General features: G+C 34.2%; 1 long non-coding RNA gene across 1 annotated transcript in view; it reads right to left on the bottom strand.

Annotated features, from left to right (window-relative positions):
• Positions 1-27,313, bottom strand: part of LOC103659009 — a 168,716-nt gene that overhangs the window by 17,887 nt on the left and 123,516 nt on the right. The window contains exon 4 of the long non-coding RNA XR_567379.2: positions 25,318-25,399. This is a non-coding gene — a long non-coding RNA (uncharacterized LOC103659009). The remainder of the gene's footprint in view (positions 1-25,317; positions 25,400-27,313) is intronic.

Here is a 27,313-nt window from a genome sequence, read left to right on the forward strand (position 1 = left end):
AAATGGGATTGATTCCTTAATTTCTCTTTCTTCTGTCTCACTGTATAGTAGTATATAGAAATGTGACTGATTTTTGTCTATTGATTTTGTATCCTGCCATTTTGCTGAACTCCTGTATGAGTTCTAGAAATCTGGGGGGGAGTCTTTTGGGTTTTCCACATAGAGTATCATGTCATCTGTGAAGAGTGAGAGATGACTTCTTCTTTGCCAAGTCAGATGCCTTTTATTCCTTTTTGTTGTCTGACTGCTGAGGCTAGGACTTCTAGTACCAAGTTGAAACCAAGAGTGGGATGCTTAACTGACTGAACCACCCAGGTGCCCCCAGAAGGCATTTAATAGTAATAGGAGTAGCAACACTACTACTACTACTACTACTACTACTACTACTACTACTACTACTACCGGTACTATTATTACTAATGCCTGACATTCACACTTAATACTATATACAAGGCACTTTCATAAGCAATTTATTCATTTTATTGCTCTTAAAAATGCAGTAATGCAAATGCATTATTTTCTCATGTTATTGGTGACAAAACCAAAACTCAGATAGATATCCATTGAGTCAACATACTGATTTGGCATAATGGCCAGCTCTACCTGGTGATTACAGGGAAACCATCACAGGTGTGCTAAATCCTGAAAAAAGAATACAAGTTCACCAGGAAAAGAATCAAAGCAGTGGAGAGGCAAAGGAAACATTCAGTATAAAAAGGCAAAAGTAATAAAAAGGAGAGGAACTATGAGTATTTCAGTCAATCTCAAGTTTAGGGTCAAGATAGAGAGCAAAGATGAGTATTGAGGGGCAGATAGATGGCCAAACAAGGAAAGAAAATGTTACTTGCAATACTAAGTTTGAATGGGGATAAAGGGAAGGGATTAGGTATAGGAGATATTTAAAAGATAAGGGTCATAGGACTTAGTGATGTAAGAGGCGAGCGAAAGGGAGAAGTCTGAGGAATTCCAGGTCTCTGGGTTGGGTTTATGGGTGGATCATTCAAAAGGGTGAGTGGGTTCTACAGGATGATGAAAATTTCAGTTTTAGATATGGTGATTTTGAGTTGTTCATGAAATATCCAGGTGGTATGCTCAGCAAATTTATATCTAATCTAGAGCTCATTAGAAAAGCTCATGGGAGGAACAGAGAAATTTATTATGCATATCTCTTAGCCAAAGCCATGGAAATAGATGAGAGTAACTTGAGGGAATGCAGGATGAGAAGAGAATGTGGTGAATGAGAAGATAGCAAAGGAAATGAGCCAGCAAAATAGAATGATAAGAAAAGATAAAAAATATAAAAGAAATAAAGACGAAGAAGCAAGAGAAAATGGTGTTTCTAAAGGCAAGAGAATATTTCTTTTTCCTTGGCCATATCACAATTAAATTGTCCCTCAGTATGAAAATATGCAATCATGCTTCCAGTTATGGAATGGATAAATCATGGGAACAAAAGGCACAGCATAGGGAATGAAATCAATGAGATTGTAATAATGATATATCAGGACATATGGTAGCTACACTTGTGGTGAACATAGAGCATAATGCATAGAGAAGTTGGGTCACTATGTTGTATACCTGCAAATAATGTAACACTGTGTGTCAACTATACTCAAAAAATTAAAAACCAAAAAAAACCTCCCCCAAAGAACAACAGCAAAAAGAACATATACAACCATGTGAATGAAAACAGAATAACATCTTGGTAGTAACAGTTAACACTTAAACAAACAAAACATCCTGTGTTCTTGTTTTACCCTAAAAATAACTTCTTTTAACTTATTTTTTTTTAAGATTTTATTTATTTATTCGACAGAGATGGAGACAGCCAGCGAGAGAGGGAACACAAGCAGGGAGAGTGGGAGAGGAAGAAGCAGCTCATAGCAGAGGAGCCTGATGTGGGGCTCGATCCCATCATAACACTGGGATCACGCCCTGAGCCAAAGGCAGACACTTAACTGCTGTGTCACCCAGGCGCCCCTTCTTTTAATTTAAAACTTATTCTAGATTCACTGATGAAATCTACAATCACTTGAATGTTGCCATTCTCTAAGACAAGCTATAGGCATTAGATAAGCATTTAAATGGGTGGTTTTTAATTTTTATTTCTTATTTCATAATGAAGCATTCCAGAAAGATAGAGTACATTCAGATGCTACTATGCACAGCACACTGTTTTGTCATAGATATTGTTCAAAAATGTTTTTTAAAGAATTAATAAATGAATAAAACAGGGGTCTATTAGTCTAAATCCTTTAAGGGTAGTATTGGTCACAATTGACTTTTAATTTTAGAACATCAATTTTAAATGATAACTCTATTTGGACTTGGAAAAATAAAATGAATGCTTAAAGAATGAAGCATATTTAGAGCAACATGGCCCCAATCCCTACCTTAGAATGATGTAAATCAAGTACCTTATTTAAAAATATTTAAATCTCACAATTCCTTTAGAAGTTAGAACACCTGGGAACAATAACAAGGTATTATATATTTTTGTGTGTGACCAGAAAATCACATGCATTTTAAATTTAGATATCTGACAAGGAAGTGTTACATGTCCGTGGCTGGATTAATTTTTGCTCTGTCAGAACTGACCTGGTGCTATAGTTATTTTAAGCTCTAGAAATAAAGGAGTGTTATGGTTGCCAAATACTAGGTGCCATCTAGTGGCCATCGAGAGTTAAGACAAATGTTCAGAAGAACTCCAAAGTATTCTGATTATTTCCATTTCCCCCCCCATGGTGAGTTATATTTATCACTTTCTGAATGATATAATCCATTTCAACCAGGTTTCAAATCCTTTAAGTTTATACTCCTACAAGTGAATCTTGTAGGAATCTGGTTAGAATCTTGACTGGTTTAACATATCAACTTTGTGTCAAGAGGTTTTCTTACTTGATTTTAGTGTAAGGGATATTATCCCCTAGTACATTCTAATTAAAATAAGTGTTAGAGATTATATTGTTTTCTAAAGGTTTCAAATTTATGTTTTCCTTTTCCTTCCCAAATTAAAGTTGAGTATACACTGGGGATGTCCTTCAAAGTTAGACTAAGGGTCAAACAGAAGTATTTGAGTGATAATAGTTCTCATATTTAGTCATCTTCACTGTAAAAAATCAATAGCTTTGGATTTACACAGAAAATAGGCGCAAAGTATCACGAAATTCCTTAAAATTTTATAATTTCCAAATTTAACACTGAAGAGAAATGTAGACAAAATATAGTTCTGGTGAACGTTAAGAATTCTGTTTCCAAGAACTTGTTGGAAATGAGAGATTAATAAATTATAGTATATCCAATGTTATATCCCTGATAAACATAATGTACTACTTGATATTGATGCTTATTCTGATCATAACTAATATCTATAAGGATATAGTAAATGAAATTATAGCTCATTTTATCAGATAAAAGTGAAAATTGAGGAAAATTAACATTATCATCATCTTGACATCCAGCATTTATATACATTTACTATACAGTTTTGATCTGACACATTCATTTTATTTTGGCAATAGTTATCACTCATTTTTACTGAGCAGTCATTTCCAACTTGGGAAATTCTACATTAAGCACATGATAGAGCAAAGATTTATTAAGGTTCTCTGATCTGTCCTGGAAGGACATCATTTCTGTGTAGCAATCCTGGTGAGCTAATGGGAAATAAAATACTTAGAACTTATGAAATGTCATTTGTTTAGCAGAAATTACATATAAAATGTATGGGCAAAGGTCACATTCAACCAGCAAATATTTATTGAGTATCTACTATAAGCAAGGAGCTAGGAATATATCCATGAACAATATAGACAATGTTATCACTTTCAAGGAGATAATAATTAAGAGTAATATTTAGAAGAGACATTTGATAGACAAGAAATAAACAACAAAAGTCCAGATAGTAAAAAATAAACTCAAAATGGGTTGGAGAACAGGAGACTAGATGCAAAACAGAAAAATAATTAAGGGTGTCCTTAATTTATTTGATAATTTGAAAAGGTTGAATCTACTTATCTAGGCACTTCTGTAAGCAGTCAGATTTATATTCAGCAGTAGTTTGGTGTAATATCCTTTTGGATCATAACTTGTGCCATTATAATGAGTTAACAGCTTTCTCGGAGTTTTAAAAAATCAAATACTAAGGAACACAGTAACCCATCACTATAACTGTGCCTCACTATCTAAAGCTTTGAAGAGATTTGTGTAACAAGGATGTTAAAATGTTTAACTCAGTAGGACATAACATGAAATTATTTTACTTTTTTTACCAGTCACTGCCCCAACCAGAACTAAGTTAAATCTTATTTTCCTGATGGGTAGCACATTTCCTAAGAATATCTGAGCAGATTTCTATAGCTTTCCAGTCATTTACAGTTATTAAAAATCTCAGTCAATCTTACTCCAGTTTATCTCCTCCCAGCTAGAACCTGAGTCAGGGAAAGGGTAAGAAAATTGTTTTGCTATTTTACCCTTTATCCTGCCTCTGATTCTAGCATCTTAAATTTGGAGTCAGGGAGAAGGGATTATGGAGAAAGGGCAAAAATATTTATCCTTAACTGGGCATATGGTTAGAGTGCTCTGCTGGGTGATGCTGCTTCCTGGGGTATCACTGATTAACACTATATGGGAAGTGACCAATGCTGGTCCTCTTCTAGGAAATGTGCTTTAGTCTTGCAGCTGCTCCAACTTAGCCTTGTTCTAGTCTCTCCTACCTCCAGATAAAACTCTAGTTCCAGAAGCCCACTCTCAGCTTCTTGTTGCTGGGTCCTAACAATATAATTCAAATTTAAGTATCGTTGGTTGTGTCCATTTAATCACTAGGAGACTGATGCATCCTTGCCATGCCAAATAGTGGAAGCAGCTGTTTTCATGGTTTGGAGGACGAGGGGACATGACAAATGCTAAATTTAAAGAATGCAATGGAGGTCTGACTTGAATACCAATAATTCCAAAATTAAAAGAATAGTGGTAGGCAGGTATTGTGGTGGAGATTAGTAAGTGTGACACATGAAATCATTGCCACGTATGATCAAAGCAATCTTTGACTCCCCAGTATATTGGGCCTTTTTAATGCCTATTGTAGCCCAGGAAATACAAAGGGAGTAAATAGTGTCATTTTAATTTTTTTAAGTTGAAGACCCACCACCTGTTTTCCAGGTTCAAGACAGAACAAGATATCTAGGGGGTAAGAGATGGGAAAAGGTTGAGTGGAAAAGGGAGATTGTTGAACTAAGTTAAACCAGTTAAAGTGTGTCACTAACACTAGTAGCTCATTATTTAAAAACACAACTGGTTATGTAGATGTTGCTTTAGGTGGCATTCCAAACCATTTAAAATCATTTCTACAATACCTAGTATTTTTGTTGCAGAAACACAATTTCCTTATTAAAGAGGTGATGAACAAGTAAAATTGCTCTTTGACACCATATGTGTTTTCTGTTTTTTTCATGTCTTTTTGTAATTGCAAAACATGCATATTAAAACTATGTCTAGAAAGTTTTTTTAGTTCTTTAGAGAAAACCAACCTATAAATACAAGGGTTTATAATTATTATACAGAGGGTGTTAGACAATAAAGAGCCTACATGATTCCGTTATATTTGCATGGCACTTTTATTAATCTGTTTTTAGCTCAATTGTCTTTATAATAACATAAGGTACCATTGTGGGAATAATGTTCTACTGAATCAGAGCCCACAAAAATCTGTGTGAATAATGTATTTAGCACTTTATTTCACACCTGATTAATGCCAGTATAAACTTAATACAGTTTTATTGCTGTGAGAAATGTTGGCTCTACTTATTTATCATTATGTTGTCTTTTTTTATGATGGGACCAAAGGAAAAGAAGGTTGGCTGTGCATGATAAAGGAGATTTTTCTGATCAAATTCTTAAATTTCTATTCTCATCATTGCTATACTATCTGGCCAAGTGAGGAAACACATTGGTCTCTTTTTTCTGAGATGTCTTGTCTCATTTGGGAATAAAGAAATGAGGAGCTCACTTAAATGACATTTACAAATATTCTGTGAAATACTACTCACTTTGTCTCTTTGGTACACAGTCTAGTATTTTTAAAATTAGATAAATACAGTAACATTTGCTTGAGACAAAAGCAATGTGAAGTAAGATTACTAGAGGTAGTTATTAGTAGAAGAAAATATGTTCTAGGAGGTAAAAAAAAGTACAATAAAATTATTTAAAACAAAAGCAACATAAACAGTGGAAATAACTCTTAGGAAAGGAGGGGAAACGCCATGGAGCACAGGAATAGTAGTGGAAGAAAGGCAGGGGGTATTGAAGAAAGACTTCTTCTTTTAAAAGTTTCCATACTATTGCCCTCTTACCTCCTCTTTATTTGGGGGCAGATAGGAAGTACCGTATTTTAAGACTAGCATTAGGAAGGTTTAAGTACATTGGTTCTTCTCTTTAAAAATTAAATTACAACATCTGCTTAAGCATAATAGACTGGCTTCTTGTGTTTATCTCCTATACCTACCCAAACTTCATTAAAATTAAAGAAATAATAAAGTGTTAGACAAAAAGGAAAAATAAAGTTGGGGAAGAGGTGAAAAACTAATGAAAGCTTTTAACACAATTTTGAAAGATGGATATCAGAAGGAAGATTGGTAATTAACTTAAGGTGGAACTGAGGCAGTTATAAGATAAAGCAAAAAAGAAAGAAACCATAAACAGTAAGACAATTGCCTCAAGAACCCCTGAAAAACATGGTGATTAGAAGCATGAGCTGTGACATGGAAATGAGATGGTGATATTCAGAGCAACTAGGTCCATGGGGCTCCTAATTCTTCCTGTGAAGCTCAGTGTGATTCCTCCCTTTCCATAAAGGTCACACTCTTTCTAATATTGTCAATGAAAGCAGACCCAGGACAAGGCACATAAATAAGACATTTCAGAAAACCATAAAGATTTTCTGAATAAAGGAATAAAGAGAAGATCCAAAGAGTGATGGACACAACACAGGTCACAAACAATAACTGAAAGCCAAAATGCAGTTTAAATTCTCTCAAAAATAATGCTGGAAATTAGAAAACAATGAAGCAATATTTTCAAATCTCTGAGGGCAAATAGTTTAATATTTGATAAAAATAACAAGCCAAACTATCAATACCCAGCAAAACTATCAATCAAGTATGAGAGTAGAATAAAGATACTTTGTAATGTGCATGGGCAAAAATATATATTCCCAATATATCTTTTCTTAGGAACCCAATAAAGGGTAAGTATCAGCAAAATACAGAAAGAAACTCAGAATAGGTAAAACCTAGGATTTAGGTAGCAGGTGATCCAACATAGAAAACTGGTAAAGGAAAATCCAAGGATGACAGTTTTATTTCAGGCCTAGACAGAATCAGTCCAAACTTGACAGGGATGAAGATATAATGGAAAGGCCTTTCCTGGGAAAGGAAATGGACCTAAGATGAGTTTGAACATTTGAAAAAAAAATATTTTTAGGTATTTGATAGATATATTGAAAAACTGGGAAAAGAAATTAGTGAAAACTATATAAGTCATCATTAAAATTAATAAATACCTGGATAACTAAGCAAATGAAAAAGTTAAACGTTCTTTGTGAAAAAGATAGTCTAGTTCATTACTTTGGTCAGCTCAGCATGGAAAAGAGTTGCAGTCTTAAAAATGTAAACACTGACTATTGTTTAACCAAATAAACTGAGAGCAAGGAGAGAGCAGAAGTGAGTGAGGGAGGTGTACAGTAGTATTTTATTTTATTTATTTTATTTTATTTTATTTTATTTTATTTTATTTTATTTTATTTTATTTTATTTTATGAGAGTGAGGGAGGGGCAGAGCAGACAGAGAGAGAGAATCTTAACCTGAGTTCATGACCTGAGCTGAAGGCAGATGCTTAACTGACTGAGCCACCCAGGCGCCTCACTACCAGACCTCCTTAAAGAAAGGATCTTTCAACTTTTTTGGCTGTTTCTTCAGGTATTAACTTAAATGTTCCTAAATAATGTATTTATATAGATATGCTTAATTTATCCATATTATACAGTACCAGTTTAATTTCCCAATATATGACTAGTTAATTAGTTAACTCCAGTACACTGGAGTGCCTGGGTGGCTCAGTCAGTTGTGTCTGACTCTTGATTTTGGCTCAGGTCATGATCTCAGGGTCATGAGATCGAGCCCTGTGTTGGGCTCCCTGCTCAGCAGAGAGCCTGCTTCTCTCTTTTCCTCTGTGATCTCTCTCAAATAAATAATTAAAAATCTAAAAAAAAAAAAAGATAAAAGATAAAAAGTAGGTCTGGTGGTGGTGGTGAAAGGGTTGGGTAGAAAACTGACATATTTATAGATATAAGCAATTTAGTCACTGGTGAAATGTTAACTCTGTGTACGCACCACTTTGATTAAAATACTTTATGCCACTACAATACTGATTTGAGCATCTCTATTTGGAAGTTATTTCAACCACAAACCCAATGGAATGCTATTTGTATATGTTAAAGCTTTCTAGTTTAAGCAGTATGCATACCCACATTAAGCAAATAAGCAAATACCCAGAATGGCAAAGTATTAGGCAATATGTTTAATAATGTCATTGGGATTCTCTTCCTATACCTGGGAAAGTTCCACAAAGTAAAGCCAGTCTATTTTTAGATAGATAACTTTGCCTGAAAATGCAATCACTTTAGAAGACTTCTCAATTGCCTTCTGGGATTTTTATCTATGCCTATTATTACTGCAGAAAATATGTTACTCCCCAGACTTCCTAAGAATTCCTCAAAGTCTACAATCTCAAAGATTTTATATTGTCTCTGATCTATTCAGTGTTTTCTGAGCATATATGGACAAAGGCCTCTGCTAGGAGCTAGGCTTAAGATAGGCTTTATGGTCGGTCAAGAAATACATTCCAAATACTACACTAGCTTGAAGAAAATCTCATTAAAATATTAAGGCAATATAAATAATGTTTGAAATGATAGAATAAAGATGGTCCTTTTGTTCCAGAGAGGCTTACGGACTAATTTTTGTTAAAATAATTAAACAAAGAGACTATTAGCCTGAGGTGGCTCTAATGCCATGGCAACCTACTAAGTAAACCAAACTCTAAGCCTATAAATAAATGCCCCAATGTTATGAAATCAAAACCTAAGAATAATCAATCATAAACAATCAATTGTTGTTTTAAGTTGTAAGCTACAGCCAATCAAATAGTTTCCTTGCTTTGCTTACACCTTTTCTCTATAGAAGTCTTTCTCCAAGTTCCTGTCAATGGAGTGCTCCTAATCACTTCTTTAGAGTTGCTAGACTAGAATCAATTTTTGCTCAAATAAACTCCTAAAATGTTTAATATGCCTCAGTTTATGTTTTAACATTTCCAATGAATTTATTTGGTCAATTTTAATTTGAAATTTAAATAGTTTGGAAATACTTTGGAAAGTAGCTCTTTGAAACTTTGAAAAAAGTTATATTAGCCACATCAATCTCTGCAAAAAGGAAGATTAGCGCAAATACTGTATTCAATAGCTAACATTACTGTTCAATTACAATTCAGAAGAAAGCCCGATGTCATATTTTTGCATCACTATTCCAGTAATAGATTTACTTGCTCCTAAAAATATTTATTGTTGTTATTGTTGTTGTTGTTTTCTCATTAAACAGTACTTTTTTTTCTTATTGCAGATAAAGCAAAGAGCTAAGCAGTGGAAAAATAATCCAGAATTTTGTGTAAGAGAAGATAAGGCACAGGTTGATTCAGAAAGATTCACAAGAGTTATTCCCATAACAACCTTGGAAATAATTTACTGAACTATCTTATTGAGTGAATGCATTATTTTGGAGCAGCAAAACATAGGAGTAAATAATCCATGAATAATCAAAGAAATGTGGTAAGGCTTAAAATTTTTGTCATCTTGACAGTTGACTTAAAACTTTGCCTTCAGAAATGTGTTTTACCTGGTTATTGAGTAGCTTCTCTTAAGTAAGTTAAAATGTTTGATTTTTAATTTAGTGTTATTTCTTTTTAAATAAGAACCCACACAGAGTAAATACAAGTTATCACTTTCTGTGGTATTGTGTTAATTTCATAATTACATAGTCTTGTATGACTGTATTTCAAAAGATGTCAGATTAATTTATTTTTTGTATTTCTGATCATTTAGAATTTTTGTTGCTTATATGAAAGGCCTTAATGGCTATAGCAAACTTCCAACAGAATGGCAATAAATTCTACCAGTAGTTGTACCTCAAACTCTGAAATATCTTTGTCCCAGTGACTGGAATCTCTTGTTGCAAGAGAATACACTAGTAGTTCCAACATGCCTGCTTTATTTAAACCCATGTGTCCCTGAACATCATCTAAATACTCTAAGAAGCTCATTGGTGGAAGGGGCCTTTCAGACAGAAATCTCCTCTATCCAAGAATGAAGTCCATGGAAGAGAAGTGGGACAGCTCACCTATGACGGAATTCCCCTCATAGGAAAGGGTATTTGTTCATCCATTCCTCAATTCCTTTATTCACTCATTCATTTATTTAAATGTTCAGTCTTACATTGTCCAAGTTTAATACCTCTTTAGAATTTTAAGAGTAGTTAAAATAATCATTACCTCACAGGTGGTCCTGTTCACAAACCATCTTAGATGATGGAATTATGGTATGTATATTTTAAGGTTGAATACAAATTAAAAATAAGAGGCTTAGTTTTCCCTGTTAAAATTAAAGGAAGATATGGCCCCTATCCATTTCTTAGAGCATTGTTATAAATTTGTAATTGTGAATTCTTTCTCTGCCCCTTCCAGATGTATGTAAATATTAAAAAGCCTCTTGCTAGTTTCACAATCCAGGAATGTCTTCCTCAAGGACCTGGAAGCCATCCCTTTGGAATCTGAACACCAAGGGCAACAGTGCACCATCTCCCCATTTCTGTGGGAGGTTGAAGTCTAGCTCCAAGTTTGCAAACTAATTGCCTGTCATAAAGATGTGAGGACTTTTTTTTCCTTTGTATAAAACCAATTACCAGGTGACTTTCGGGTAAACCGTGTGTGACAAATGGTGTCAAGTTCTCTTACTTGAGGTCTAATTATTATATATATTGAAAACATGTATGTAATAAGTTGTATCTCCATGGCTATATAAAAATGGCCAGATTTCTTTATGTCTTTGCATCTCTTAGTGGATTTCCTGTGATGTGAATCATATTCTGATTTAATGCTTATTCGATAATAAAATTTTCTTTTTTTCCTATAATTTTGGAGAGGTTTTCTGAATTGATAAGATTTTGCTTTTAATTATATTATTTCCCCAACAATATTCAAATGTTTCCCAAATAGAGCTGTGCATATGAGTCATATGAGGGACTTAAAAACAAATTCCTTCCACAGATCTGCTGAGTTAGAATTTCTCAGGGCATAAGAATTTGGGTTTAAAAACAAATGCTTCCTGATGATTTTGATGGATAGGTATTGGAATCTTGGACTACTTTGATTATTTGTATTGACTTATATAAATATCTACTAAGTTCAAGCATATGAGACATTTTGTGTAGAACAAAAATAAATAAATTCTTTGAGAGCAGGGGCTCTACCTTATCTGAATTTTGACTGCTATACACAATCAGGTGGTAATGGCACTTGGCATATAGTGGTGACTCAATAAATTTTGCTGTGTTTTTTGGCATTTTAACAATACCAGGAGGAAAAGATTCTATAATCTCCCTCATAAATTCATTCTAATTTATCTCTCTTTTATCCATCTTAAGACTACTTATCCTAGATCTCCGATGTTCCCCTTACAGTCCCATCATCCTTCGTTATTAGTGTACCTCTTAGCATACTACATTATAAACGTATTAAGTTTCCAAAACTTAAACTCTACCTGAATTATTATTCTTCAGGTTCATCTACTTCATTCTTACTTAATTACATAAGAAACCAAAAAAAAGCAAAATTAAACTTTTGAATCCTTTTTCTTAATTTTCTGGTAGTTGTGAAAAGTGATAGTGCTATAAAATATTTTCAGTTATATGGCATTTTTTATTTAAAAAGTTCACTCATTTATTAATGTAATACCATGATCTGTTTGATTCATAGACACTATACACACTTTATGGCTGGGTAAATTTATTTTGCACAGTAACCTGTGCCAGGAATATAAATAAGAAAGAAATAATTTTTTCTTTAAATATTTAAACTAATTAAAACATTTAAACTGTCAAATAACTGTCAATATTTAAGTTTATTTCTAAGTTTTTCTCCATCACCCTAACATAAACTTTTCCAAATTAAATGTATATGTTTATGCCTGGATTTATTATTAGCAATATCTGTTTATAATTCTGCCTCAATTCTTTATTAAACAATGGGCAACTGAATGTTAGAAAAGGGATTGAAGTGTCACAACCATTTATTAATTGCAAATAAACTACATTATATAATTTTAGCCGGTTTCTCTAAAAGATCTCCTGGGTTGAACTCATCAGAATTATTCATTGTTAAAGTAGCACCTCAGGGTTTTTAGTTCTTGGACTCTATTTTATAAATATAAATACATAAATACAGATATAGATATTTAAAACTTGGGATCATTTGGAGTAAATGATAATTATCCAATTTTTTGCTGATATGTGTGTGCATGTATGTATGTGCTTTATAAAATGTGCTTGTTTATGCGGCTTCCAAAAGAATCTTCAAATACACTGTAACCAAGTTGAATATTATCTAATTAACCAACAAGGTCTGACAGACTGGGAGGTTATCACAAGACAATAACAGCGCTCAGGTGCTATGAGGCACTGGGTGCAGCTAAGTGCCCCTAATTCCCCAAGGGTGTGATTAGCTCATGATAACAATGCTCCCTTGAGTTGTTTTATTGCTTTTATAAAAAGCCTTTGTTGTGGAGAAAATGTTTATTTTTATGCAGGAGAAGGATGGAGGTGACAGTTTAGACTGCTGAGTGAATAGCAGTTATGTCTGACTTGTGGTACACGCCTTGACAAATCTGCTCATTTAAAATGCTTCCCAGCCAGTCTGAATATTTTGACTACCTCAGTAATTCTGCAGTACAGCCCAACTTCCATTTGGACAGTTGTAAAATTGTGTTTTCAAGGTAATTGTACGAGTCTTCTCAAATTAGAAAGTGACCCATTTTGTAGAGTAACTGCATGTGAAAAATTAACCAATCGTTTTGCAGAAAATCAGAAAACTATTTGGGGTACTCAGATGTATGGTCTCAAACTCCAAGATCAAAGAGATCAGCTGATTTGGGAAATACAAATGAATACAGGTGAAATTGTGAGACAGCCATCAGAAAGCTTTACTTCCCTTTGATGTGTCTCTATTTTCTCCCCAGAAATCCAACCCCAGTGGCTTTCCAGTTCAAGTAGAATAAAATCCAAACTTTTCATTATGACCTGGACGTGAGCTAGTCCCAATGACTTCTCAATTCCGATCTCTTACCTTCTTCATGATCTAGCTCTGCCAATCTTCTTTCACTTGAAAAGGCCAAGCTTGTCTGGGGAATTTGCACTTGCTTTTCTCTCTGAAATGGAAGATTCTTTCCACAGGTCTTCACCTGGCTGCCTCTTTTGACCATTCCAGTCTTGTCTAAACATCACCATCTCACAGAGGCCACCTCACTAGAATAATAATTCTAAAATAATCATCTCCCATCACCCTGTTTCAGTTTTTTTACTGCACATATTAAATATTAAAATTATCTTAGTTTGTCTGTATTTGCCAATGAATATGAGTTCATGAGACCAGAAACTTTCTCTTACTCACACTATAAATAGACATAGGGATGTATATTTAACATATATCCAAATTTTTACCATAATATGAATTTTTAATTGCCTATTTATCATCCATTCTCTGTCCTTCTTCCTAATAGAACTCACAAGTTTCAACTTCTGTCCTCTGCCTTTCAGCTGACCTATGTCAGGACAAGCTGGACCAATGCCAGCTCTAGGCGATGCATCCCCTCGGGAAGTGAGCAAGGAATGGGCATGTGACTCAATTTGAGCCAATGAGAGTTGATGAGGGATTTGGTAGAGACTTCTGAGACAGCTCTTTTTTATTTTCTGCAAGAGCTTAAAGAACAGCTTTATCTTTGCTCCTCTGATCATTGTCAATGGGAGTCACAGAATTTGCACATGAATGAGTGAAAAGAAACTCCTTCATTTAATGAAGAGGTGTATGTATCATATACTGGATATAATTTCATCACAGTGAAGATTGTGAAACTGAATTTTCATACATTTGTTGTAGAGTTTTTCATATGGCTTCTAGAATCCTCTGATTCAGAAAAGCAAAGAGCAATCTTACCTAGAAGGTCATCCTATGTACAGAAACAAAGCCAGGCAAATCAGATCATAAAGAAATAATTGCACACTCACTATTTGTTTATTTATGTAAACAGTGCTTCACATTCCATTCTGCCAACTCTTAATGAGTTTATTTATATTTTGCTTTCCCATTTTTATTAGTAGTGTAGATTACTAAATAAACTATTTAAGGGTACTAAATAAACAGCTTTAACTGCTATGGTGTACCAGAAATAAACATAAAATTCTCCAGATTTTTAGGCCAACTTTTGAATCTAGAAGTCAGTATTAACAGGGAAAGTTTAGGTATCAAGAGGCCTGATATCTGAAAACTACACATGATGTGAATGTTGGTAAAATAAATGAGAACTGAAAGAAGGATGTATTTGGAAAAATAAATATGAACTCAATCTTAAATAGGGAACTAGGCATTTAATTTTGGAATATAGAGAAATATATACAATGGATGATATAAACAAAAAGGCTAGGCAAACTATGTAAGAGTACTTTTATTTGTATAATGCTCCTTCCCCCTTAAAAAGTTCTATGCCTTATTTGTCCACACTAAAATGGGACACATAAAATATTTACCAATAAAGTCTTGTAGCTTTGAATAAAAATGATAGTAGTTAATGTTTATTGAATACTTACTCTATGCCAGGTGTTGTTGTTTTAGGATTCTGTGTGCATTTACTCAAATTATGTAGCAAGGGTCAGTGACTGGGCAACTACAAAGGGAGGGCCAAGAATGTGAACCCAAGCAATCTGGCTCGAAAGTATTCCTGTATAATCAAACTATGTGAAATCCAAGGCTGATTTGTAAACAAAAAGTAACAAAGTAGATTTTCAGCCAATGAAGAATATGATGTGTCTTTGGACATGATCCTCACTGTCTATCAGGCCAACTTCACCAAAAATTAATCATTATCTTTTTCCTGATGCAGGGGCCATAAGATGACTCTGGCTTTCTTAAAAACTATTTTCATAATTTCTTAGATCCTGTTAATATTCTGTTTGATCCAGAAAATTGTCTTGACTCCTTCCAACTTTTTCAGTTACTCTTATTAGGCAAGAAAGGTCAAGCACATGACTAGGGCTTGCATGCCTAGCAAATTGCATCATACAAATAACCTTCCCATGGAAACCAAACTGAAGTAAATTTTAACAGAAGTAGCTGGCCTCATAAGATTGAATGAGAAGGGCACATCTGTGCTATTCATCCCCCAAACCTAAAAACCTTACTCTAGTCATGAGAAATGTCTGACAAACCGAAATTGAGAGGCATTCTGTAAATACTAGACAAATACTCCTCAAAAGGAGACTAAGGAGGTGTTAGACTAAATACATGTGGTACTGTCCCTGAACTAGATCCTGCAACAGAAAAACACATGAGTAGAAAATTGGGAGAAATCAAAATAAAGTCTGTAGTTTAGTTAATAGTTTTATATCAGTGGAAATTTCTTAGTTTTGTTAAATAAAATATGGTCATAAGAAATGTCAGAAATAGGGGAGATGAGTCTGCATTGGCTCTCTTACATGCTGGGATCAGGTTTATTGCTTAGTTTACCCTGGAGTTATGCAGGTACAGTTAGAATGTAAAGTTCACTACATGATTCTAACAACCTGTTTGTTCAGAACCTAAGCATGTGTGCAATTGCATATGACTCAGTAAATAAAAGTTGCTCTGAGAAACAAAGTTAGAGAATGCTTTTTATTTGCTCTTAATATATGCACTTCATTTAAATGGCAATGATTTGGTTATTTTTCCTTGTTCTTAAGGCTCTAAAAATAACACTACTCCTGGATCCTCCATGAAGTGGTTATAAAATCAGATTTGTTCATTCATATGACTTATATGTTGGTAATACTGAAATACGGACCTTTTTTCTTTCTTCAACAACATCTCACCACCTAAACTGTGTATGTCTGCTAAATTTACCTTACCTCCCCCTTCTCCCTCTATCTCACTTCATACCTATTTTCTTTTTGTAAGAAATCATTTGGTAATTTTACATTTTACCAAAAGTAAAGTAAGAATACAATTTTCACCTCTGATTTTGATTTTATTATTCATTTTCCTTATATTTATTTTCTTGTAATACCTAAGAATATATAAAAATATCACTAATCATTTAAGAACTAAAACTGATCAAATAAAAATATAATGCTAAACATTTATCAACAGGTAATAATGGTTCAATTTCCAAATCCCATCAAGTTCTCATTTCTGAAATGCTGTTGCTGAGAGACTCTTTCCTACATTATTGTTAAGTGACCCTGTTTGCTTCATGATTAGTCACAATTTACATCTCTTCTGAAAATGGCATAAAATAATGTGCAAATTCCCTAATGCATTTGCAAGAAAAATATTTTCTTTTAATGACTCCTAATGAACCCCTGTTTTATGCAGGGTGTGAAAAGTTGCCAAGATGTGTAAAACAATTAGGATGACAAAAAGCATGAGTTTTAAAAGCCATTTCGCTTGTGCAATGTGTGTGAAAATCCAGAATAAGTCCTAAGGGAAAAATTAATTTTAATAAGCTTTTCTTTTTGCCTGAAGACTGTATAAATCTAAGGCACAAAGAACTGTGTGTTAATGGATCAGGAATAATATGAGAGTTTTATCTCATAGAATAAATCTATTTCATCATCAACCTGTTACTTTACACTTGAACTGTAAGGACATTTGGTTATTTACTAGACTAACAATATATTATGTCTCCTACAAGTGCAATACTAGGTAAAATGTTAAAAAGGTGAAATCTTATATGATTTTTTTTATGTGAATTTATTTACTATTATGGAACATTGTTTATGCCATAACCTAATCTTCAAAATTCTGTTTATGCCATAACCTAATCTTTGAAACTCGTATCTTCATAGATTAAAAGATGGTCACATGTTAAAGGTACTTTGATTTTAAAACTTTAAATATAAATAAAGTATCCCATGAAGACTTAATTATATAATTCCAGATAACCTTTATTAATTACAAAGCTTGAAAATATTCCAGAAGCTACAATACATGACCTTCTCATGCAATGATTATTTCTGAAGCCAAACACCATATCTAAGAGGAAGTTTTTATATGATCTTAAGAGTTAAAAATCAAGGATGTAGTCCATCATCTAAGGTGGAAATCTTCATGAAAACTTCCAGCATATTTAATTTTACTGAGCACATCATTTCTAACAGCTTTCTTTTTTACCTTTGCTTCTATATTAACTTTCAAAAGGACAAACTGATGGAAGCAATGTTCACAATGAGCCACCAAATGTGAAACAACTGAGGCAAAATAGAGGAGAGAGTTTGAATAATATCACAGATATTATTAGTATCTGCGTGAAAGTGTGAGAATAAATTTGTGGTTAAGAATTCACACATTAGAATCATTAATTTGCACTCTAATCCCAACTTTGTCACTTGTTAAAACTGAGACTTTGGCCAATTAATTTATCCTCAGTTTCCTCAACAATAAATGTGGAATAATTATAAATAGTCCCTATTTTATTAGGTCATTTTGTGACTACATAACATACCTGGAACTTAGTTAAAACTGTGTCTTTACAATGGCTATGAAATGGTTAAGCCTTAAGATTTCTGAGAGGGGGATGGAGGATGGGGATTTTAATGCTGCTATATAATAAGAAAAGCATCATAGCATTCATAAAATGAGGAAATCTTATCTTATGCTGGATTTCAAATAGAATGGTCTCTTCTTCCAAAAGTCATGGCATATAGTTCTTGCCAGTGTTATGGAGCTTCAGAATGAACATAGAATAGGATTACCCTTGGAGCCGGTGGGGGCAGCGTCTGGAAAGGGCCATGGAACTCTGCTAATGGTTTGCTTCTAAATCTTGATGATGGTTAAATAAATGTGTTCACATTGTGAAATATATTAAGCTGTGCACTTATAATTGGTGCACTTTTCTGCATTTATGCTATACTTTAGTAAAGTTTACAGTTTGTACCCTCCAACTATCCTCTTTGCATACTTTATTTGCCCATTCTTATCCCAATTTATTTACCATTTATTTTTCCTACTGACTTGTAAATTCTATAAAATTCTTGGATTTTCTTATTTGTGTCATCTGTTTTGTTTCTAATCAGATTCTGTGTCCAACCAATTAGATAGCAGGGCAAGACCTAAACTGAAAAAACAAATATTGAGTCAAGTGGTTTTCAGGCTCTTTAATATAGCTGAACCTCTTATTTCGTTACCGATCACCAAGCCCCAAATTTCCATGTTGTTTTTGTGTTCTAATATAGAAAATTCTTATGGATGTAGCCTGCTAAAGCATGCACCTAGGGAACAGGATCACAGAAGAGAGCATGAAGAGCTGGGGATTAAACGTGAGGTGTATCAAGATAACAAGAGCATAACAAGGCCCAATTTACAGAGAAGAGGACAGACATATAAGAAAATGAGCATCCTCTCATGAAGCTAATGTCATGAATTTTTTTACTTTGGCTTGGATTCTTTGGGGGAAATTACTTTACTGGGAAACTTCCTTACTAATTACTATTAATATTTAAATAGTACATAGTATTCAAAACAAATTTATTGAAAGTATAAATTAAAATTAGAAAATTTTACTAATAAATTTGAAAAGATAAAGAATGTCACCATCGATGTAATCATTCATTATATTCTAAAACAGTGATGGGGTGTAGGACATACTACCCCAAAATAAGGCACCTTTGTATATTGAACAAACTAAGCTGAAGGAGTTTGAGTATATGGCAGAAGCAGGAAGTCACTCTGACCCACCCATATTGTCCTCTTCCCTTAAATAGGCCATAAAATCCTCCTGTGAGAGGTGCCCTTCTATATGCAAAGGAAAGGAGCATCCTTTTCTCTGAAGACAAAGGGACACCAGGAAGAATCTTAACAACAGGATTTGCTAAATTTCCCCCAATTTACTATAATTATCTCATACTCCTTTACCTATCATATTCCTATCCAACTCCATTCCCCATAAAACCTAGCATAAAAATACAGGTCTGTGTCGCTGGGGCTTGTTTCTTTATGAAGGCTCCTGTATCATGTAATGATATGTACATACCTTTTTCCTTTTGTTTTTTTTTTTTTAAAGATTTTATTTATTTATTTGACAGAGAGAGAGAGAGCCAGTGAGAGAGGGAACACAGGCAGGGGGAGCGGGAGAGGAAGAAGCAGGCTCCCAGCGGAGGAGCCTGATGTGGGGCTCGATCTCAGGACTCTAGGATCAGACCCTGAGCTGAAGGCAGATGCTTAACGACTGAGCCACCCAGGCACCCCTATTTTTTTCCTCTTAATCTGTCTTTGTCAGTTTAATTTGCAAACCTGACCAGGAACCCTAAAAGTATCGAGGAAAACTTTTTCCCTCCTGCAATAGCTAAAATCCAACATGTATCAAGCACCTCCTAAAATCCAGAAGCTGTGTTAATTGTTTATTTGTTTAATTTTATTTCAGCTTCATTGCAAAACTGTAGGATAGATATATCATCTCTATCTGAGAAGATGAAAATGACACCCATGTGGGATTAATGAGCAGTCCCAGTCTCGAGCTGCCTAATTGTAATTTTACCTTTCCTTACAATAAAGGGCAATAATACACATCAATTCAAAACAATATTCTAGACCTTCAGTGTGGCCTGGGGTCAAAATTTTTTCTTGAACTCAGGAAAATACTAGAGCACAAATTAAAAGTGAAGAATTTGCAGACATGTAAAAGATTAAAAACAAGATATTTCTTTGTACCTTCTTATGCTAGTAACTTTGAAAATGTCAAGGAAATAGATGATTTGGGGGAAACTATACATTGTATAAGTACATATATTTTTACTTCATATATCCTAGATCTGGAGCTAAATTAGCAGGCAACCTGGAAATGCCAAAAGATGGAAACAAAAATAGCCCCAAAGAAAGTCTACTCTCTCTAGCCAATAACCAGGGAAAGGGCAGCCTGGCAAGATAGAAAGATTTTGGAAAATAGCTGCTCTACTCCTGCTAAACACCACTGATAAAATAGTAGCTCCATTTCCACCTACACTAGCAAAGGCCATGTGGGGAGCCTAGAATTCCACCCATGCCAAGTCTTAATGAGGTGTCCCAACCCCTCCCCAACTAGGGTAGTATCAGAGAAGGCCAGGAAGGGAGTCAGGAATTTGACTACTGTCAGGGATGAGGCTGACCCCTGTGGAGTCAGTGGAAACCATGTGGGACTTCTACCCCCACTGGCATAACTTGGTGCCCCTCCCATATACTGGCATGGTATCAAAAGAAGCCTGGTGGAGAGTCAGGCCATTCACCATTGCCCAGCAGTAACAAGGTCTCTCCATCCCCCATGGTGTCAGTAGAGGTCATGGGGAACAGTAACGAGACACTCCTACCCCTCCCAGCCAGGGAGATATTGGTGAGGCTGTGGCAGTTCCATTTCTCATGGTGTGGTGATGGGGTAGACCTAGAGATATAAAAATAATGTTTGAGACTATGCCGGTTTGTCAGATGTTAAAGAGTGAAAGAATACTGGGGATCAGAAATTTGTGAGCTCTCTTGTGCTAGCTGCTGCACAAGGAAGCCATGCCCTAGGAGACTGTGCCAGTACTTGGGAACATTTAAACAACAACAACAAACCAGTACTTAGGAGTCAGGAGTATGTGGCAATTTTTTCCAATAGTGCCTTTATCTGGATCCTCTGCTTTTCCTAACTATTAAAAACAACCTAATATAGATATATCTTGTTTGCTGCTTAAAAGGCACAGTCTGGGAGAATGTAGCTGTAGAGCAGTGGTTCTCAAGAAGTAATGATGCTGCCCTCCCAAGAGAAATGTGGTGACATCTGGTGACAATTTTTGGTTGTCGCAAATTAGTGAGGGGAGAATTAGTAGTGGCATCTATCAGAGAGAGGTCAGAGATACTACTAAACACCTTACAATATACAGAGAAATAAATCCCTCCCAAAAGTAATTATCTGCTGATGTTGAAAAGACCCTGCTCAGAGGGAGAAACTATGATATTATTGAAGGCTCTATGTGTCTATATGATTTTTACATTTATATGTATACAAACCCTCTCTGTGAATCAATATACCTGGTTTTCATGTCTCAACACAGATACACACACACATACACATATCTTGGTTTCTTCCCGATATGGCCATTGGCAAGAAGAGATTTTTGTTTGATTTTGCTGTTGTTCACATTATAAAGCAATACTTGGTTTTGATAGAGACAGGAGAAGTTCACAAACGTATAAACAATAATAGCCTTGATCAGTGGGAATCCAGATATATTTGTTTATTTTTACATTCTTTCCTGAATTTTCCCAATTAGAAATTATACTGATTAATCAGTCACCTTTTTGACATATTATTATTCTTTAAACCATGATTTTTTATGGCTATATAATATTCTCTTACAGAGGTCCTCATAATTTATTTAATAGATGTCATATTTTGGATATTTCTGTTGTTTTCAATATACCCCCCACCTCCCTAGGAATAGTGCTATATTTATATCTTTATGTGTCCCTCCTAATATTTCTTGAAAACAAAGTCTTAGAAGTTGAATTTATGGGTCAATAATTATGAAAAAATTGAAAGTCTCTTGTTGCTTATTACCAATTTACTTTATCTAAAGGCTGTACTAATTAAAACTGCCATTGAAATATATGAAAATGTCAGTTTTCTATACTAGTAGATAATATTATTGTACAACACTCCTGAGCTAGTGAGATAGATCAAGGAGTAGAAGATGATAAAAAAGATAAGATATAGGATTTTGCTTTCATCTCAGGTTGCATTTATTGGAGGTTGGTGCTATTCTGAAATAAAGCAGACAACGTCTAGGCTCAGAAGTCACCAGCTCAAACTTGTTAAGAGTCAGGCAGGCAATTTCTGTGTTGAGGAGGCCTTGGGCAGCAAGAGAGCACTTGGCGCTTCCGGAGGGAGGAAATGTGAAATTAAGAATGGAAATTTACTGAAGTCAAACTACTTTTTCTCAATTCTGTTTAGAATTTTCTCAACCACAGAACTTTTGGAAAGCAGGAAATTTTAGATAATTTAACTACTTCATCTTACAAACAAAGAAAATGAAATCCAGGAAATTTCAGGGATTATCAAAATTCTTATTTAGTTAATGGTAGAATTAACATTGCGCTCTAGGCTGTCTGACTCACAGCTCTGTGCACTTTTTACTGGACAATGTTTTGATTTGGCATTTGCTCTGAATTGCAAAAATATGCAGTCACCCACAAACCCAGAACATAAAATGATTCAGAGAAGCCCTAAACATAATCAAGTCATTTTACTTCAATAAGTAATTTCTAGTAGTCATTACTTGGTTTCCTCAAAAATATACTTGCATGAATTTATTCTCTTGACCTGGTTGAAGAGCCAAGATAGAGAGAAATTAAATACAATGGTAAGAGGTGATTCCATAAATGGGTGAAAGCCAATGGCCATACTGTTTAAAATAAAGGCAATACATATTCCTAACTCGTCAGACACATGGATTCATTATACAAGATCAAGTTAAGGGCATCATTCCTTTGGAAATGGAAAAGAAACATATAATATAGATATATGCTCTCCTATAATAAAATATAGTTGAATAATGCAGGGGTTATGAGCACTGACCCATCAGCACAGTTGAAAGTCCATGTATAACATTTGACTCACCAAAACTTAACTACTAATAGCCTACTATTGACTAGAAGCCTTAACTATAACATGAACAGTCAACACATATTTTATATATGTATTATATACTGTATTCTTATAACAAACTAAACTTGAGAAAAGAAAAATGTTATTAAGAAAATAATAAGAAAGGGAATATACACTTACAGTACTGTACTGCATTTATTGAAAAACATCCACATATAAGTGGATGTATGGAGTTCAAACCCGTGTCATTCAAGAGTCAACTGTATACACCATATATAATATATATAAGCAATGCACACACGCATACACATGTAGTTTTTCTCTTCTTGGAGACAGAAATAATATAAGAAATAAATACCTGAACAAGATAGAGGCAGAACCTAACAGCAAAACAGAGATTTTTTTTGGCAGATTCTTTAGCAATTATTACTTTATCCTGTGGAAAAAGCTCAAGAGTGTTGCAGAGACCTCCAAACTTGTAGGTCAAAGGAACTAACAAGGGAAATGTTAAATTGCTTTGCTCTCACCTGCCCTAAATTACTATTCACCACACCCCACAAGAGAAAACAGTTATTAATAAGATTTTTCCATTATTTTCAAAATAGCTTAAATATATATTGGACCATGTTTGTCAAGTCAGATAAGGTTATTTTTGGAGGTATATTAGACAGAAAATGCTTTAACTCCTTCAGTAAAAATTTAACCATCATAAAACAGTCATAAGTGTTTCAGATTATAAAATGTTCTCAGGAAGACACCTAAGTGGAAACAGATAAATAATTCAAGAAATAGCTTAGTTTAATTTTTGACTGTAGCACTTACCCTTTTAGTGTTTAAATAATGGAGCTATTATTGTCCATTAAACAAATCCTCATTAACGTTAAAAATTCTTATCTGACTATACTGTAGTTATATATCAAATTTATTCAGGCAATCAGCTACAAATTCAGTTAAGCCAATTGATGGATATCTAGACTAAACATTATATGTTAATTGGAGTTGCTAAAATTTGGTAAGTGAAGAATAATCTTTCAGGTTGTACAGATAATTTGTGTGGACATAACTGAAGGATGAGTCTCAATTTGTTGTTGTCAAGCTGGGACAGGGCTGTTCCGCCATTGATGATAATCAAAGACAGACAGTTTGGTAATGACATGCCTAGAGCAAGTAAATTTGGGTTCAGACATAATTAGTATCAAGTAGCAGGAAGATAAACATCAACAGGGGGGATAAACTGCAGAAACTAACCTATGGTGAATTAGAGATACAGAAAACTTTGATAGTCACCTAAATCATAAAGGCTTTTAAAAATAACTAGATAACTGCGAGAACGGTAGGACTGGGCAGGATAGGGTAAATGATGAAATCTGCAAATGTGGAAGATAACACATTTTTAGATAATCATGAGTAGACATGGTTGCATATAATGTTCCTCAATTAATTTTGAAAAAAAATCAAATAAGTTGATCAATAATATCAAACCATGAATTGCAGAGATTATATTTGCTAATGAAATTATTTGAGTATTTCTTCTGTAGGGGGATGCAAATAACAATGAAATGGCCATTATTCAGGAGAAGTAAAAGGCAAACTGAAAAGACCAAACTATCAACTGAATCTCTGAAAAATAAAAATATGACCAAGAAGGCAAGAGCAGTCATTTATCATGTCAGCTCAATTCTAATAGTTATATCCATGAGTTAGAATGTGAAGGTCACCATTTGATATAGAAGAAATTGGAAACCACCAGTGAGAGCAAATGTTCAAGAGGTCAGTGCACATTAGATTTAAAGGTCTTTAACAACCGTGTGCAGATCGCACGTACAAGGTGATGTAATATCATCCCCCAAGAGGTTACATTAATAAAGAGAGTCAACCTCAAGTTGAGAAGCAAAACTTCACAGTGATATTTCAGAAACTGTAATGCTAGTTCATCTGTAAGAGATTGTGTTATTAGCTACATTTTTCTTTTTTTGCGACGATTTCTGCTGCTTATTTGTATTAAAGGTTTTTAAGAGGATGTGAGCTTTTACTTTCTGGCTCATATAATCTCCTGCATGATATCGAGTCTGACCTCACAGGTTTTCAAAACGGTGCTATTTCAGAAATGGGTACCTGATGTGAATAGGTTGTCTGGAGGGGAAAACCTCTTTCTATTAAACAAGTGGTTTAGATTGCAAACTCAACAAAATCTGGGCATATATCCTGATATTTTACAGAGTCTCAATGGCTTTAATGATTTTTACCTTAATAATGTCAGATTGTTTAATATTCTACGCATTTTTAAAGTTGGTCATTCATAACAGAAGGAGTTTTTATACAATTTTCCCCCCACAAATGTTGAATGAATACTTACCAGCTCTCAGGCTCAGAGTAGGAACTTCAGAGATACACAAAAGCGATGAGAAAAAAATCACTTCTCTCACGATGATCATCATCTGTAGAGGTAAGAAAATAAAACAACACAGAAATACTTACATGCAGGGTAAAATTGGGATGTTTGACTTTCTAGCAATACTTATATGTTTTACTATTTGTAGTGATTTTGGAGGGATCTTCATTAACGCTTTAACTGAAATTACAAAATAAGACACTTAAGCAAACATAAATATCTATGTCTCAGACTAGGAGATATGTGGGAAATTTAAAATAAGTGGGGAATTGGAAAACCGTTTATATTTCGTTCCAAAATAATCCTTGTTCTTATGTATATAAATAGTCCTCCCATACCCACTCCAGGAATGGATGAAACTCCAAACAGGATTTCACAGTCACATCATAATACCCAACACATAAGACACTGGATAAGTTGCCCTGCTGTCTCAACTTGCTCAGTTGCTCCTCATTCCATGATAAAGATAGCAACAACTTTGATATCCATAGTATTGAAAGTAACAGTATATAATCAACTTCATGGTTTTAAAGTTCTGAGAGGTTTGAGCCATAACTTAGATGGAGTAATGAAAGAAAATAAATGCCAGGGAATAGTGTTAATATACTCATAATTAAATTACAATAATACAAAAAGGAAAGTAAAACTGTAGCAGACCTTGTGATACAATCTTCTTGCAAATAACTTAGTCATTCCAATCCCAGGAACAATATAATATGTTGAACTGCCATGATTTGTCTGACCACATTTTTAATGCTTGAGAATACTTTGCTTCAGGTAGAATGACATGTAACTTTAATTTAGCATAAACAAAAATAGTGTTCAAGTCTTGTTCATTACTTTATATATGTGATAAAAAATTTACCCAGGGTAGAATTTTAGGGTTATTATACAACAGGCAAACAAACCGATTTAGAAAAACCTTAATGTTTACCATTAGAAAAAATAATATATGCCTATTGTAACAAAGGAAGAAATCTAGTGAAATGCCCCCTTAATAACACACTAATTACTAGAATATCATTTTAGTTTCATGTATCAGTGGAATAATCTCACAAGTATGGATGGATTGATTCTATAGTGACTGACTTGTTAATTTTGAGCTAGAAGATGAATTGAGAGTTTCTTTGGGGGAACTACCCGTAAATGATAGAAATCAAGATCCCAATGAAATTTAAAAAAAAAGAAAAATGAAGGAAATTTAAAACAGCATATTTTAATATTTTTATGATATATATTTCAAATTTTAATATTATTCAATTACAGAGATGGTAAAAAATAAACAGAATGGGATTCAATAGAGAAAAATACCAAAAAGTCAAAATAAACAAAACATGTTGTAGGAATAAAGGTAAAAATTACATGGTAATGCACAAAAATCTAGGCAATACTTGTCAACCATATTCAACCACTAGTCAAAAATTTAACCAGCTGGGATAAAAAGGCAAAGTAGGGGCGCCTGGGTGGCACAGCGGTTAAGCATCGAGCCCCACGTCAGGCTCCTCCGCTGTGAGCCTGCTTCTTCCTCTCCCACTTCCCCTGCTTGTGTTCCCTGTCTCGCTGGCTGTCTCTATCTCTTTCAAATAAATAAATAAAATCTTAAAAAAAAAAAAGGGAAAGTAAAAGAAGGAGCAAAGTTATTTAAATGCAACTTTCTGTTTATTACGTCAAGTTGATTGGGGGTTCATTCATTCATGCACTGCACCAGACAATGGAACTGTGACAGTGGATGAGACCAACATGGCACCTCTATTCATGGAGCTGATAGTCTACAAAGAGAAACAGTCTATATATGTGTAATCAAATGAATACTTATGTAATTAAAAATACTGATGAGTACTATGAAGATAACAAAAAGGTGTTAGGATGAAGAATAACAAATGGCTGCCTATTTTAACAGAGTGATAAGGAAAGACCTCTCTGAGGAGGTGACATTTAAGCTAATAGTACACAAAAAGGA

The sequence above is a fragment of the Ursus maritimus genome, unplaced genomic scaffold (genome assembly GCF_017311325.1).
Source record: "Ursus maritimus isolate PB19 unplaced genomic scaffold, ASM1731132v1 scaffold_3, whole genome shotgun sequence".
Classification (NCBI taxonomy): domain Eukaryota; kingdom Metazoa; phylum Chordata; class Mammalia; order Carnivora; family Ursidae; genus Ursus; species Ursus maritimus.